This window comes from Hemiscyllium ocellatum, chromosome 16, assembly GCF_020745735.1.
Source record: "Hemiscyllium ocellatum isolate sHemOce1 chromosome 16, sHemOce1.pat.X.cur, whole genome shotgun sequence".
NCBI lineage: Eukaryota > Metazoa > Chordata > Chondrichthyes > Orectolobiformes > Hemiscylliidae > Hemiscyllium > Hemiscyllium ocellatum.
This window is the reverse complement of record NC_083416.1, coordinates 18752465-18769008: the sequence shown is the minus strand read 5'-3', so window position 1 is coordinate 18769008 and position 16544 is coordinate 18752465. Positions and strand designations below refer to the sequence as shown.

Below are 16544 nucleotides of genomic sequence, written 5' to 3'. Positions count from 1 at the left end.
GTATGGTAAAATAGAGCACAGTCAGCATGGTTTCAAAGTCAGCATGGTTTCATCAAGGGGAAGCCATGCCTGGCAATCTGCAAGAATTCTTTGAAGAAGTACTAAGCAGGTTAGACGGTGAGCCAATTTGACAAGGTGCTGCACATGAGGCTACTGAGTGAGCGAAGGGAAACAAAGAACATGACATGTGTGATCTTTCTCCCCTTGCGCTTCATTCCCCACCTAGGATGGAGGGGAAGTGCTTACACAGTTCTACATCTGGTAGAGACTCCACAAGGTCCATTGCAAGAAGGCATTTCACGCAGTACCCTCAGGTACAACAATCTGGACTTAACATCAGACAGATAGCCAGGTGTTACAAAAGCTGTTCAGCAGTGTGATATGTTTCAAAGTAATAATTTGAAGGGTTCAATGAAACAAAAATCAAAATACTACACATGCCACAAATCTTAAATACAAATACTAAGTGCTAGACTATGAAGCCAGTCAAGGCACCATCTGAAGAGATGTTGGAGGTGGGAGTAGATGTGGGGGGACCAGAGGGGGAAAACAAAGAAAAAAAAGATCATCTGGTGAAAGATCATCCAATTAAAAACACTGACTTTCTCTCCACAGTCGTTGCCTGACCTGAGTACAGTATTACCAAAACTTTTTTTAAACCAAATTCTATCAACCAAATTTTATAAGACATTTAAACTTATTCATATTGAAAGGCCTTTTAAACAGCTATACTTCTCCAAACAATGACAGCCAGAAAAGAAGGTAAAAACAATGACTGCAGATGCTGGAAACCAGATTCTGGATTAGTGGTACTGGAAAAGCACAGCAGTTCAGCCAGCATCCGAGGAGCAGTAAAATCGACGGTTCAGGCAAAAGCCCTTCATCAGGAATACAGAGTGCCTAAAGGGTGGAGAGATAAATGAGAGGAGGGTGGGGAGAAAGTAGCATAGAGTACAATAGGTGAGTGGGGGAGGGGATGAAGGTGATAGGTCAGGGAGGAGGGTGGAGTGGATAGGTGAAAAGAAGATAGCCAGGTAAGACAAGTCATGGGAACAGTGCTGAGTTGGAAGTTTGGAACTAGGGTGAGGTGGGGGAAGGGGAAATGAGGAAACTGTTGAAGTCCGCATTGATGCCCTGGGGTTAAAGTGTTCCAAGGCGGAAGATGAGGCGTTCTTCCTCCTGCTGTCGGGTGATGAGGGAGTGGCGGTGGAGACCCAGGACCTCCATGTCCACAGCAGAGTGGAAGAGGGAGTTGAAATGTTGGGCCACAGGGCGGTGTGGTTGATTGGCGGGCGTCCCAGAGATTTTCCTTAAAGCGCTCTGCTAGGAGGCGTCCAGTCTCCCCAATGTAGAGGAAACCACATCGGGAGCGACGGATACAATAAATGATATTGGTGGATGTGCAGGTAAAACTTTGATGGATGTGGAAGGCTCCTTTAGGGAGGTGAGGGAAGAGGTGTGGGCGCAGGTTTTTGCAATTCCTGCGGTGGCAGGTGAAGATGCCAGAATGGGAGGGTGGGTTGCAGGAAGGCGTGGACCTGACCAGGTAGTCACAGAGGGAACAGTCTTTGCGGAAGGTGGAAGAGGGTGGGGAGGGAAATATATCCCTGGTGGTGAGGGAAATATATCCCTGGTGGTGGGTCTGTTTGGAGGTGGCGAAAATGTCAGTGGATGATTTGGTTTATGTGAAGGTTAGTAGAGTGGAAGGTGAGCACCAGGGCGTTCTGTCCTTGTTATGGTTGGAGTCTGAGGGCAGAAGTGCGGGATGTGGATGAGATGCGTGGGAAGGCATCTTTAATCACGTGGGAAGGGAAATTGCGGTCTCTAAAGGAGGTGGCCATCTGGTGTGTTCTGTGGTGGAACCGGCCCTCCTGGGAGCAGATATGGCGGAGGCGGAGGAATTGGGAATACGGGATGGCATTTAACCGCCTCAACCTGTCTAACCCACTCCCACCCTCAACGCACAGCCCTCCAATCCCGACCTCACCATCAAGCCAGCAGATAAAGGGGGTGCAGTGACCTCTACACCGCTGAAGCCTGACGTCAACTCAAGGACACCTCTTCCTATCGCACGCTCGACCATGACCCTACCCTCCATCACCAAACCATCATCTCCTAGACCATACAGAACCTCATCATCTCAGGAGCTCTCCCACCCACAGCTTCCAACCTCATAATGGGGCATTGCGGGGCTCCCGGACCACCTCCTTCCCAAGATCCACAAGCCTGACCACCCTAGCCGACCCATTGTCTCAGCATGCTCCAGCCCTACTGAACTCATTTCTACCTATCTCAACACTGTCCTATCCCCCCTCGTCTTGAACGTATGTGGGAAGTTCCTGGACATCACCCACGCCCTCCAAGACTTCCGTTCGCCCAGCCCCCAACGCGTCATCTTCACCATGGATATCCAGTCCCTCTACACCACCTCCGCCAGGACCAGGGCCTCTGTTTCCTCCTCTCCCAATGTCCCCAACAGTACCCTTCCACCGACACACTCATTCGTTTGGCTAAACTGGTCCTCACCTTTAACAATTTCTCCTTTGAATCCTCCCACTTCCTCCAGACCAGAGGGGTAGCCATGGGCACCCATATGGGCCCCAGCTATGCCTGTCTCTTTGTTGGGTATGTAGAGCAGTCCATCTTCCATAATTACACAGGCACCATTCCCCACCTCTTCCTCCGCTACATTGATGACTGCATTGGCGCCACCTCGTGCTCCCGCAAGGAGGTTAAGCAATTTGTCAACTTCACTAACACATTCCATCCTGACCTTAAAATTTACCTGGACCATCTCTGACACCTCCTCTCCTTCCTGGACCTCTCCATCTCCATTAATGACCGACTTGACACCAACATTTTTTACAAACTCACCGACTCCCACAGCTACCTGGATTACACCTCTTCCCACCCTACCTCCTGCCAAAGTGCCAACCCCTATTCCCAATTCCTTCGCCTCTACCGTATCTGTTCCCAGGAGGACCAGTTCCACCACAGATCATACCAGATGGCCTCCTTCTTTAGAGACCGCAATTTCCCTTCCCAGGTGGTAAAAGATACCCTCCAACGCATCTCGTCCACATCCCGCACCTCCGCCCTTAGATCCCACCACTCCAACCGTAACAAGGACAGATCGCCCCTGGTGCTCACCTTCCACCTTACCAACCTTTGCATAAACCAAATCATCTGCCGACATTTCCGCCACCTCCAAACAGACCTCACCACCAGGGATATATTTTCCTCTCCGCCTTCCGCAAAGACCATTCACTCAGTGACTACCTGGTTAGGTCCACACCCCCCTACAACCCATCCTCCCATCCTGGCACTTTCCCCTGCCACCACAGGAATTGCAAAACCTGCGCCCACACCTCCTCCCTCATCTCCATCCAAGGCCCTAAAGGAGCATTCCACATCCAAAGTTTTACCTGCACATCTACCAATATCATTTATTGTATCCTTTGCTCCCGATGCGGTCTCCTCTACATTGCGGAGGCTGGATGCCTCCTAGCAGAGCGGTTTAGGAAACGTCAACCAACCGCCCTGTGGCCCAACATTTCAACTCCCCCTTACACTCTGCTGACGACATGGAGATCCTAGGCCGCCTCCACCGCCGCTCCCTCACCACCCGACACCTGGAGGAAGAACGCCTTATCTTCCGCCTTGGAACACTTCAACCCCAGGACATCAATGCGGACTTCAACAGTTTCCTCATTTCCCCTTCCCCCACCTCACCCCAGTTCCAAACTTCCAGCTCAGCACTGTTCCCAAGACTTGTCCTACCTGCCTAACTTCTTTTCCACCTATCCACTCCACCCTCCTCCTTGACCTATCACCTTCATCCCCTCCCCCACTCACCTATTGTACTCCATGCTACCTTCTCCCCACCCCCACCCTCCTCTAGCTTATCTCTCCGCCCTTCAGGCTCTCTTGCCTGTATTCCTGATGAAGGGCTTTGGCGCGAAATGTCGATTTTATTGCTCCGCGGATGCTGGCTGAACTGCTGTGCTTTTCCAGCATCATTAATCCAGCCAGAAAAGAAGTCAATCTGAAAAGTACACTGGTTTTTGATACTTCTCCCACTGGTTAATGTCTTTATCAAGCAGACTCCATTGAACAGTGGGAAAAGCCAGGGAAGCAGGGCTGAAATAGTGCACCCAGTCTTGGCAGCCAACTACTCCATCCAATGAGTTTGGGGAATGTATGTAAAGACTTTGTTGAAAGCCAGATGTCTCCAGATCAGACAAAATCAGACACTATCACATGCTCAAGGCTTAAGGCCTTCGCCCTACTTCAATCCCTCAAGGTATTCACTGAATCAATGGAGTTTTTCCCAATATATTCACTTACCCTTGAACAAGAGCAAGGAGCACTTAGCCACAGGAATAATCACTCCAAGACAAAAGCAGCAACCAACCTGCAAAGAAATCCCATCAGCTCAAGCTCATTTTTCACTTAAATCAACTGAATGGAACAGGATGAGAGCTGTCAATTAACAGCCAGGTCAAACCACCACCCTCCAACTACACACACAAGCACTTCACTATCATGTCAGGGCTATCACCTCAGCAGATAAAAAAAAGCTGAGCAACAATGGAGCACCAACAACAGAGGGCACCAAAGAAGGGGCAAGGCAAATACCAGCTATGAAAGAGAGCGCTATGGACTCCAGGAGTTGTGTGGTTTTAAACACAGTCCACCCCCTTCTTCCTTTGGATCTGGCGATGAGACACAGTAGTCCACCACGGGTTCCATACTTTCACCACACCAGCCAAAGCCCAGGCCTGATTTTGAGAGCTCTTCAGGCCCAACGCATTACACCTACCCCCTAGCCCTAGCCAAACTGAACCTCACCAAATAACAGCCCAGTTCACTTTCCCAGGCAATATCAAGTCCTATCTGACACTATTCCTTCGAACAAGTATTGAAGACCCAGTCCCATTTAACCCCCACCGCACCAAGTGGCATAATCTGGCGATGCCCTATCACTGAGGGCAACTACCTATTACCCTAGCCTCACCCAAATTCTTGACACCTCACCGATTACCCAAGTCCCACCCAAACATTCATGGCTCTTGCCCATCCAGACCACGGCCATACTCTCCTAGTACAACCCCCACCATTTAAACACAGTCTCCTATTAGCGGAGCAGTACCGTATTTGTCCGGAGCTCGCTCTATAACCTGACCCCACACCCCGGTCCCCCGCCTCCTTTGTCCTGGGGATGCGCTCAGCTATGACCCCGCCCTTATTTAGCCTGGCCCAGTCCACGCCTCCTACAGCCCTCTGGGCCTGCCCCGTGACCCAGCACCTAATTGCCCCTACACGGCCGAGATGCTGCATGACCTGCCCCTGCCCCACACATTCAGGATCCGCACAATCCAAACATCACGCTCCAATCACCTCAACACAGACCCCGCCCCATGTTGTCCAGGCCCCGCCCCCTTTTCCCCTCTCCCATCAGGCCGTGCGCTGGCCATACATCTCCCGGATGTAGCCGTCAGGCTAACGGCCTTTTGAGTCTGTGATGTCGGATTCCCAACTCCACACTCACTCTGCCGTTAAGCCGGCTCTTTACTTTGTTGTGTCCGTGGTAAGGCCGCAATACCGTACTGTTCAGTGGTCTCTGCCCTGCAATGTGTCCAAGCCCTCAAACCGCACCCTCTCCCTCTCCTCAAGATCGCTCCGGCTTCAGGCAGCCAACAGGCAAACCGGAAACACGTCACCACGCCACTGCGCGTCATCGCTCTGTGACATCACATGTCCCCGGCGGCAGGTGGAACACGTGATACAGAGGACGCGCGGAAACTGATTGGGCGGATGAGCGAGAGTGCATGTGTGTGTGACTGAAAGAGCGCGTGCATGTGACAATGAGAGTGCATGTGCATGACAGTGCGTTCACGTGTATGACCGCTCGTGCACATGGCAGTGTGCGCGCGTATGACAGAATGGGAGTGCGTGGGCGCGTGACAGTGAGATCGGGGTCTAGATCAGTGTGGTGCTGGAAAAGCACAGTAGGGCAGGCAGCATCCGAGGAGCGGGAGAACCTTCATCAAAGCGCGAGCGAGTAACAGGGAGAGTGCGTGTGACAGAATGTGCATTCTGGGCTTTTGCCCGAAACCTGCTGTGCTTTTCCAGCACCACTCTGATCTAAAACCTGTGCGTGAGCGTGACAGAGTGCACGCCAGTTGACAGTGCATGAGACACTGCATGTGCACACGTGTGATAGAGTGCATGTGTGTACGACAGAGTGCGCTGCACCTGACTGTGCATGTGTGTGACAGCAGGTGAGTGACAGAGCGTGCATGGCTGTGTGACAGAGAGAGATTGTGTGGCCGTGTGACAGAGCATGTGGGTGTGCAACTGTGTGCGCATGTGACTGAGATTGTACGTGCGTGTGACAGCATGAGGGTGTGCATCTGGGTCAGAGCGTGTGCCTATGACAGAACGCATATGCGCATGCACTTAACAGTGCAAGTGTGTGTGACAGACACTGCACGCACGTGACACAGAGTGTGCCTGTGAGACAGAGTGCATCTGCGTGTGACAGTTTGTGTGCGCATGCTGGAGTGCATGTGAAAAGAGTGTGCTCATGTGACAGACAGTGTGCATGACAGCATGAGAGTGCGCTTGTGGGTGACAGCACATGCATGTGCATGACAGAACATGTGTGTGACAGCACACGTGGCAGAGTGCATATGATTGCGCACATGGGACAGTGAACACACGTATGATAGAGACATTGTGCGTGTGACAGTGCGCACACACATGTGTGACAGTGGGTGAGTGTGCATGCTTGTGACTGGGTGAGTGCACCTGCGTGTGCTAGAGGAAAAATGTTCATGTGCGATACAATGCATGTGACATGCTACATTCATGTGGGGCGAAGTGTGCACAGGTGACAGTGTGCATGTGCTTGACAGAGAGAGCATTCGTGTGTGTGACTGCGTGCTTGTGACAGACTGCATATACCTGTGACAGCACACAGATGGGCACGCGTGCATGTGTCAGAGGGAGAGAGTACGTACATGCATGTGAAGAGGGGAGAGAGTATCTGTGACGGAGGGAGAGAGTGCGCCTGTGTGAGAGAGGAGGGTGAGCGCGTGCGTATGTGAGTGAGAGAAGGGAGAGCGTGTGCGCGCGCATGTGTATGAGCGAAGGGGACTGTGCGCGCGCACGTGTGAGAGAGGAGGGAGAGAGTGCGTGGGTGTGTGAGAGGAGGGAGAGAGTGCGCGCATGTGAGAGAGAAGGGAGAGAGCACATGCGCACATGTGTGCCAAACAGAGAGAACGTGCGTGCCAGAAGGAGGGTGTGTGTGCGCGTGTGTGACAGAGGGAGAGAGTGTGTGTATATGCGTGCATGAAGGAGGAAGAGAGTGCATACTTGTGTGACGGAAGGAGAATGTGCATATGTTTGTCCGACAGAGGGAGACAGTGTGCGTGTCAGCGTGTGACAGAGGGAGACAGCGCGCGCACACGTGCGTGAGAGGAGGGAGAGAGGGTGCACACACGTACATGAGAGGAGGGAGAGAGCACGCGTGCATGTGTGTGCCAAATGGAGAGAATATGCGTGCCAGAAGGGGGGAGTGTGTGTGCATGCGTGCCTGTGTGTGACGGAGGGGGAGAGTGTATGTGTGCGTGCATGATGGAGGAAGAGTGATGGAGGGAGAATGTGCACGCGTGTGTGACAAAGAGAGAGTGCACATGCTTGTCCGACAGAGGGAGACAGAGCGCGCGTCCGTGCGTGACAGATGGAGACAGTGCGCGTGTCCGTGCGTGACAGATGGAGACAGTGCGCGCGTCTGTGTGTGACAGATCGAGACAGTGCACGCATCCGTGCGTGACAGAGGGAGAAAGAGCGCGTGCCCATGCGTGTGCAGGACGAAAGGAGAGAGTGCGCGCGCCTGTGCGTGAGTGAGGGAGAGAGCCCGTGCACGTGCGTGAAAGGATGGAGAGAGAGGGTGCGGCCACGTGCGCGACGGAAGGAGAGAGCGCACGGACACGTGCGTGATGGAGGGGGAGACAGTACATGGTGTGCGTGTGTGACAGAGGGGGAGAGCGCGTGCGAGTGCGTGTGTGAGGAGGGAGAGTGTGCATGTATGCATGTGAAGAAAGGAGTGTGCGCACATGTTTGACGGGGAAAGAGTGAGCACATGCGCCTGTGTGACAGGGAGAGTGTGCACACGTGTGACGCAGGGGGAGAGTTCACATGCAAGTATGTGATGGAGGGAGCGTGTGCATTCGCATCTGTGTGTGTGATGGAAGGACAGGGTTCGCGGGCGAGTGCACGGCAGATTGAGAGAGTGTGCACACGCGTGTGATGGAAGGAAAGCGTGCATGCACGCATGTGTGACCGGGGACAGAGGAAGAATGCGTACATGTGCATGCATGATGGTGGGAGAGAGTGTGCATGCGTGTGTGTGACAGAGAGAGAGTGTGCCCATGAAAGTGTGTAACAGGGAGAGAGTGTGTGCACGTGTAACAGGAGGAGAGAGTACATGCACACGTGATGTAGGGAGAGAGTGCGCGGGCACGTGTGTGACTGAGGGAGAGAGTGCATACGCGTGTGTGTGTGTGTGTGTATTAGAGGGAGAGTACATGTATGCGCATGTGTGACGGAGTGAGTGCTCACACCTGTGTGTAACAGAGGGAGAGAGTGCGCACACACGTATCTGTGATGGATTGAGAGTGCACGCACACGTGCGTGAAAAAGAGATAGTTTGTGATGGAAGGAGAGAGTGCGTGCATGTGTGTGATGGAGCGAGAGTGTGCGCACACGAGTGTTTGACGAGGTGAGTGTGCAAACATGCACGTGTGTGACGCAGGGAGAGAGCGTGCAAGCGCATGTGTGAAGGAGGAGAGCGTGCGCACATGTGTTATGGTGGACAGAGTTTGCATGCGCAAGTGTTTCAGAGGGAGAGAGTACACGCGTGCACATGTTGAAGGGAGAGAGTGCGCATGCGTGTGTTACAAGAGAGAGTATGCGCACACATGTGACAGGATGATATGTGAAAGAGGGCGATAGTACATGCTCTCGTGTGTGTGAGTGTGACTGAGTGGGGGAGAGAGTACGCTTGCGTGTGTGATAGAGGGAGAGAGTGCACTTGTGTAACAGAAAAGGAAAGAATGCACGCGCATGTATTTCCAACAGAGAGGGTGAGTGCGTGCACATGAGTGACAGCAACAAGGACACTGCACGTGTGTGTGTGTGACAGAGGGTGGGAGAGCGTATGCATATATGTGTAAGAGTGACAGAGGGAGAGAATGCATGCGCGTGCACTTGTGTGTAGCAGAGGTAGTGTGTGTGCACGTGAATGTGAGAGTGATAGAGAGTGTATGCACACGTGTGAGAGACATGGATAGGGAGCGAGTGTACCCGTGCATGTGTGACAGAAAGACTGAGAGAGTGTGTGCTCCTGTGTGTGACAGAAAGGAGGAGAATGCACACCCCCTTGTGTGAAAGTGACAGGGAAGGAGAATGTGTGCACACGTGTGTGACAGAGGAAGAGAGTGCGTGTGTGAGAGCAACAGAGAGGGAGAGAGTGCATCCGTATGTGAGTGATAGGAGAGTATGCGTGCATGAGTGACAGGGAGATGTGCGTGCATGTGTGAAAGTGACAGAGGGGGTGAGAGTGTGTGCACATGTGTGTTACAGGGAGGGAGAGAGTACGTGTGCATGTGTGTGATAGTGAGAAAGTGTGTGCACATGCCTGTGACAGAGAGTGGGACAGTGAGAGCACGTGTGCATGCATGCCAAAGAGAGAGAGAATTCATGCATGTATGTGACAGAGAGGGGAGAGTGCATAAGCATTTGTGACATAGACAGGAAAAGAATGTATGTGCCTGTGTGTGACTGAAAGAGAGAGAGAGTGGACACACATATGTGACAGAGAGAGAGTGCACACGCAGGTGTGTGACAGAGAGGGAAAGAGAGTACGCGTGTGTGTGTGTGACAGAGAAAGGGAGAGAGTGCACGCTTGCAGCTAAGTACAGAACGGGCCCTGGGGGAACATCGGAAGAGTAGGACAAGTCTTAAATGAGGAATCAAGCGGGGTCATGAAATAGCTTTAGCAAGCAGAATTAAGGAGAATCCCAAAGCATTTTATTCTTATATAAGAAGCAAGCGGGTAACTAGAGAAAGGATTGGTCTACTGAAGGCTAACAAAGGAAGGCTGTGTGTCGAAACTGAGAGAATGGGTGAGATTCTGAATGATTACTTTGCATCAGTGTTCACTAAGAAGAGAAACATAATGAATGTTAAGATTAGAGATAGAAGTTTGATTAGTCTAGATTATGTTGTCATGAGTAGGGAAGATGGGTTGGGTATGCTAGAGGTTATTAAGGTGGACAAATCCCCAGGACCAGATGGTATCTATCTCAAGTTTGCTGAGGGAGGCAAGAGAGGAAACAGCTGGGGCCCTGACAGATATCTTTGTGGCATCCTTAAATACAGGTGATGTGTCAGCTGACTGGAAGGTTGCTCATGTACAAGATCTAATCTACCCTGTACAAGAAGGGAAACAGGCCCTTCGGCCCAACAAGTTCACACCGACCCGCCGAAGCGCAACCCACCGAGACCCAGACCCCTGCATTTACCCCTTCACCTAACACTACGGGCAATTTAGCATGGCCAATTCACTAAACCTGCACATTTTTGGACTGTGGGAGGAAACTGGAGCACCTGGAGGAAGCCCTGCAGACACGGGGAGAATGGTCAAACCACTGTGCCACCGTGCCGCACTTTTTATTTTCACAATTTATATTTAGAAAAGAATGGGCTTATCAGTGATAGGCAACATGGTTTTGTGTTTGGGGAGATCGTGCCTTACCAACTGAATAGAGTTCATCGAGGAAGTGACCAAGTTGATAGATGAAGGAAGGGCTGTTGCTGTCATATACGTGGACTTTAGTAAGGTGTTTGATAAGGTTCCCCATGGTAGATTAATGAAGAAGATGATGTCACATGGCGTGCAGGGTGTTCTAGCTGGTGGATAAAGAACTTGTTGAGCAACAAGAGATAGAGAGTAGGAGTTGAGGGGAGTTTCTCGAAATGGAGAAAGGTAACCAGAGGTGTTCCACAGGAGTCAGTGTTGGGGCCACTGTTGTTTGTAATATACATAAATGATCTGGAAGAGGGCACTGTTGGTATGATCAGCAAGTTTGCAGATGACCCGAAGATTGGTGGAGTAGCAGAAAGCATAAGGGACTGTCAGAGAATACAGGAGGATATAGATAGACTGGAGAGTTGGACGGAAAAGTGGCAGATGGAGTTCAATCCAGACAAATGTGAGGTGATGCATTTAGGCAAGACTAATTCTAGAGCGAATTATACATTGAACGGAAGAGCCTTGGGAAAAGTTGATGGGCAGAGAGATCTGGGAGTTCAGGTCCATTGTACCTTGAGGTTTGCTGTACAGGTGAATAGAGTGGTCAAGAAGGCTGATAGTATGCTTGCCTTCACTGGAGAGAGTATTGAGTATAAGAGCTGGCAAGTCATGTTAAAATTGTACAAGACATTGGTTCGTCAGCATTTAGAATACTGTATACAGTTCTGGTCGTCACATTACCAAAAGGATGTGGACGCTTTGGAGAGGGTGCAAAGAAGGATGTTGCATGATATGGAACGTGCTAGCTATGAAGAGAGGTTGAGTAGACTAGGTTTGTTTTCATTAGAAAAAAGGAGATTGAGGGGGGACCTGATGTGAGGTTTACAAAATCATGAAGGGTATAGACAGGGTGGATAAAGACAAGCTTCTTCCCAGGGTGAAGGATTGGCTTTCAAGATGAGAGGTGGAAAGTTAAGGGGGATACATGTGGCAAGTACTTCACACAGAGGGTGGTGGGCGTTTGGAATGCGTTGCCAGCAGAGGTGGAAGAGCCAAGCATGGTCGATTCATTTAAGATACGTCTGGACAGATGCATGAGTAGGTGGGGAACAGAGGGATACAGATACTTAGGAATTGGGTGACAGGTTTAGACAGTACATTTGGATCGGCTCAGGCTTGGAGGGCTGAAGAGCCTGTTCCTGGGCTGTAAATTTTCTTTGTTCTTTGTGGGATTGAGAGGGAGTTAGTGCGTGCGTGTGTTTGTGACAGAGAGAGGGAGAGAATGCGCTCCCAACTCTAAGAGTAACAGAGAGAGAGAGCACAAGTGGGCGTCTGTCTGAGATTGACAGAAGGTGAGAGTGATAGAAATAGAGAGAGTATGCGAGTATCTGTGAGACAGAAAGGGAGACTGCACTCGTGTGTGAGTGTGATAGAGGAAGAGTGCACGAATATGTATGTGACAGAGAGGAAGAGCATGCGTGTACTTGTGTGTAACAGGGAGAGTGTGTGTGTACCTTGTCTGTGACAGAAGGAGAGTCTAAGCATGTGTATACATGACAAAGAGATGGAGAGAATGCATGCGTGTGTGTGAGGCAGAAGGGGAAGAGTGCGCACATGTGTGTGACAGATGGAGAGTGTGTGCACCTGTGTGTGTGTGAAAGAGGGAGAGAGTGTGCGCACGTGTATGTGACAATGCACACGTGTGACAGACAGAATGCATGTGCAGTGTGATAAAGTGCATGCACATGTGTGTGACAGGGAGTGTGCATGCGCGCTTGTGTGTGACAGAGAGGGAGAGTGTGAGCACGTGTGTGAGTGATAAAGAGAGGGAGAGAGTGTACATGTGTGTGTGTGACAGGGGGCGAGAATGCACGCACGTTTGTGAGCATGACACAGAGAAAGTGTGCACGTGTGTGAGAGACAGTGGGAGAGATTGCGTACACATGTGTTAAGAGAGAAAGAGAGTGCATGCATGTGTGACAGAGAGGGAGAGAGTGTGTGCTTGTGTGACAAAGGGAGAGAGTGCGCACGTATGTGTATGTAACAGGGAGGCAGAGTGTGCGCGCATGTGTCTGTGTGACAAGGAGAGAGTGCGTGTGCATGCACTTGTGTGTGACAGAGGTAGAGAGTGCTCATGCGAATGTGAGTGTGTGATAGAGGGAGAGAGTGTAAGTGTGTGAGAGACATGGAGAGGGAGCGAGTGTAAGCGCGCGTGTGACAAAAATAGAGGGCGTACACACTTGTGTGAGAGTGACAGATGGAGAGAGTGCATGCGTACCTATGTGAGAGAGACAGAGCGGAGAGTGTGCATACCTGTGTGGGAGCAATAGAGGGAGGGAGAGATTGCATCCATCTGAGAGTGTGATAGAGGGAGAGAGTACACGGACATGTGACAGAGAGAATGAGAGAGTGTGTGCACGTGTGTGTGACAAAGAGGGAGAGAATGCATGCGTGCATATATGTGATAATGAGAAAGTGTGTGCACATGTCTGTGACAGAGAGAGGGACAGTTTGAGCATGTGTGTGACAGAGGAGAGAGTGCACATGTGAGTGTGTGATAGAGAGAGGAAGAGTCACAGAGATGTACAGCAGGGAAACAGACTTTTCAGTCCAACGTGCCGACCAGATATCCCAACCCAATCTAGTCCCACCTGGCCCATATCCCTCCAAACCCTTGCTATTCACATACCCATCCAGATGCTTTTTAAATGTTACAATTGTACCAGCCTCCACCACTTCCTCTGGCAGCTCATTCCATACACGTAACACCCTCTGAGTGAAAAAGTTGCCACTTAGGTCTCTTTTATATCTTTCCCCTCTCACCCTAAACCTATGCCCTCTGGTTCTGGACTCTCCCACCCCAGCGAAAAAAACCTTGTCTATTTACCCTATCCATGCCCCTCATAATTTTGTAAGTCTCTACAAGGTCACCCCTCAGCCTCTGATGCTCCAGGGAAAATAGCCCCAGCCTAATCAACCTCTCCCTTATAGCTCAAATCCTCCAACACTGGCAACATCCTTGTAAATCTTTTCTGAACTCTTTCAAGTTTCACGACGTCTTTCCGATAGGAAGGAGACCAGAATTGCACACAATATTCTAACAATGGCCTAACCAATGTCCTATACAGTCGCAACATGACCTCCCAACTCCTGTACTCAATACTCTGACTAATAAAGGAAAGCATACCTAATGACTTCTTCACTATCCTATCTACCTGCGACTCCATTTTCAAGGAGCTATGAACCTGCACTCCAAGATCTGTTTGTTCAGCAACACTCCCTAGGACATTACCATTAAGTGTATAAATCCTGCTGAGATTTGCCTTCCCAAAATGTAGCACCTCACATTTATCTAAATTAACCTCCATCTGCCATTTTTCATCCATTGGCCCATCTGATCAAGATCCTGTTTTAATCTGAGGTAACCTTCTTCACTGTCCACTACATCTCCAATTTTGGTGTCATCAGCAAACATACTATACCTTTTATGCTCACAGAGTGCATGAGCGTTTGTGAGACAGAGAAGGAGAGAGTGTACATGCCTGTGTGTGGCACAGGGAGAGACCGTGCACACGCGTGTGAGAGTTATAGAGAGGGGAAGAACGTGTGCACGCTTGTTTGTAACAGAGAGGAAAAGTGTGTGCATATATCTGTGACAGCGAGAGTGTATGTGCGTGTATGTGAAAGAGTCGGAGAGTGTGTGTACATATCTGACAGAGGGAGAGTGTGAGCACGTGTGAGAGAGTGACAGAGAGGGCGAGAGTATGCACGCATTTGTGTGACAGAGAGGGTGAGAATGTGGGCATGAATGTGAAAATAAGGAAGAGGGTGCGCATGCATATGTGTAACAGAGTAAAAGTGTGCACATGCATGTGTATGACAGACAGAGAGAGTGCACAAGCGTGTGTGACAGAGAGGGGGAGAGAGTGCGCATGCACATGTGACAGGGAGAGAACGCACACGTGTGTGAGAATGACCGAGAAAAGGAGAGTGCTAACGTGTGAGAGTGACAGAGAGGGAGAGATTGTGCCCATGTATGTGTGACAGAAAGTGCGCAGAGAGAGGCAGAGTGTGCATGCATGTATGTGACAGAGAGGGAGTGAGTGCGTGCTTCTGTGACAGAAAGGGAGAGAATGTGTGTTCATGTGTGTGAGAGAGAGAGGGTCACGAGGCATGCACATGTGTGTTTCACGGAGGGAGAGAGTGCTTGCGCAAATGTGAGAGTGATAGAGAAAGGGAGCAGGTGTACACACGCATATGTGACAGACAGACTCACATTTGTGACAGAAAGGGAGAGAGTGCGCACGCACTCGCTTGTGTGAGAGTGACAGAGAGGAGAGTGTGTGTGTGTGCGTGTGTGTGATAGAGGGAGAGAGTGTATGCACATATGACAGTGAGAGTGCACATACATGTCTGTGACAGAGAGGGAGAGTATGAGCACATGTGTGTGAGTGACAAAGAGAATACATGCATATGTGTAACAAAGGGAGGGAGTGCAGGTGTGACTGTGAGAATGTCAGGAGGGAATATGCACACACGTGTGTGTGAGAAGGAGAGGGAGAGAGTCCATGCGTGTGTGTATGGGGCACAGAGGGAAAGACTGCACGTGCTTGTGTGACAGAACGGGAAAGAGTATGCACGCACCTGTGTGTGACATAGAGGGAGATAGTGTGCACATGCGCGTGTGTGACATAGAGAGGATAAGAGTGGACGCACACCTGTGTGTGACATAGAGAGGGAGAGAGTGTGCGCGTGCCTGTGTGTGACATAGTGTTACGAAGATGTAGGCGTACTGTATGTTTAAGATAGTTGAGAAGCTAGCAAGGACTTAGAGCGGCACAGAGAGTTTGGAACAAGGTAACAATGTACCATTTGGTTGAAACAACTAGAGTAAATGGGAAGCCATGAGATAAAAACAAATTCAAATTTGGCGAATCAGATTAAATTATGCCCCACGATACCAAACTGCAATCAAGTATGTGTGTGTGGGCGGGGGGTGAGGGGGAGACTGTATATGGGGGGTGTACAGGGAGACTGTACATGGGGGGTGTATGGGGAGACTGTGTGTGGGCGGGGGAGGGGGAACTGAGTGTGGGGGGGTGGTAGGTGGAGATTGTGTGTGGGGCGGTGGGCGGGAGACTCTGTGGGGTGGTGTAGGGGAAGACTGTGTGTGGTGGGGGTTGTAGGGGTAGATTGTGTGTGTGGTGGGGTAGGGGGAGACTGTGTGGGGGGGTAGGGGGAGACTGTGGGGGGGGGGGTAGGGGGAGACTGTGTGTGTGGGGGATAGAGGGAGACTGTGTGTGGGGGGGGGATAGGGGGAGACTGTGTGTGTGGGAGGGTAGGGGAGACTGTGTGTGGGGGGGATAGAGGGAGACTGTGTGTGGGAGGGTGGGGGGAAGAATGTGTGTTGGGGGGGTAGGGGGAGATTGTGTGTGGGGGGGGTAGGGGGAGACTGTGTGTGGGGGGGGCTAAGGGGAGACTGTGTGTGGGGGGGTAAGAGGGAGACTGTGTGTGGGGGGGGTAGGGGGAGAGTGTGTGTTTGTGGGGGGGTAGGGGGAGAGTGTGTGTGGGGGTAGGGGGAGAGTGTGTGTGTGTGTGGCGGGGGTAGGGGGAGAGTGTGTGTGTGGGGGGGTAGGGGGAGAGTGTGTGTGGGGGGGGTAGGGGGAGAGTGTGTGTGTGTGGCGGGGGTAGGGGGAGAGTGTGTGTGTGGGGGGGTAGGGGG

The 16544-nt window shown here is 51.1% G+C and overlaps 1 protein-coding gene across 5 annotated transcripts in view; it reads right to left on the bottom strand.

Annotated features, from left to right (window-relative positions):
- The window catches only part of LOC132823347 (polyadenylate-binding protein-interacting protein 2-like), a 44930-nt gene extending 39215 nt beyond the window's left edge, over window positions 1–5715 (bottom strand). The window contains exons 1-2 of one of the 5 annotated variants that reach the window (XM_060837070.1): window positions 5552–5715; window positions 4348–4414 (exon numbers count right to left, since the gene is read on the bottom strand). The gene's annotated coding sequence lies outside the window, so the exon portion shown is untranslated. The remainder of the gene's footprint in view (window positions 1–4347; window positions 4415–5551) is intronic. The other 4 variants (XM_060837071.1, XM_060837068.1, XM_060837072.1 and 1 more) reach the window with 4 other exon arrangements.
- Between the last annotated feature and the right edge of the window lie 10829 nt (window positions 5716–16544).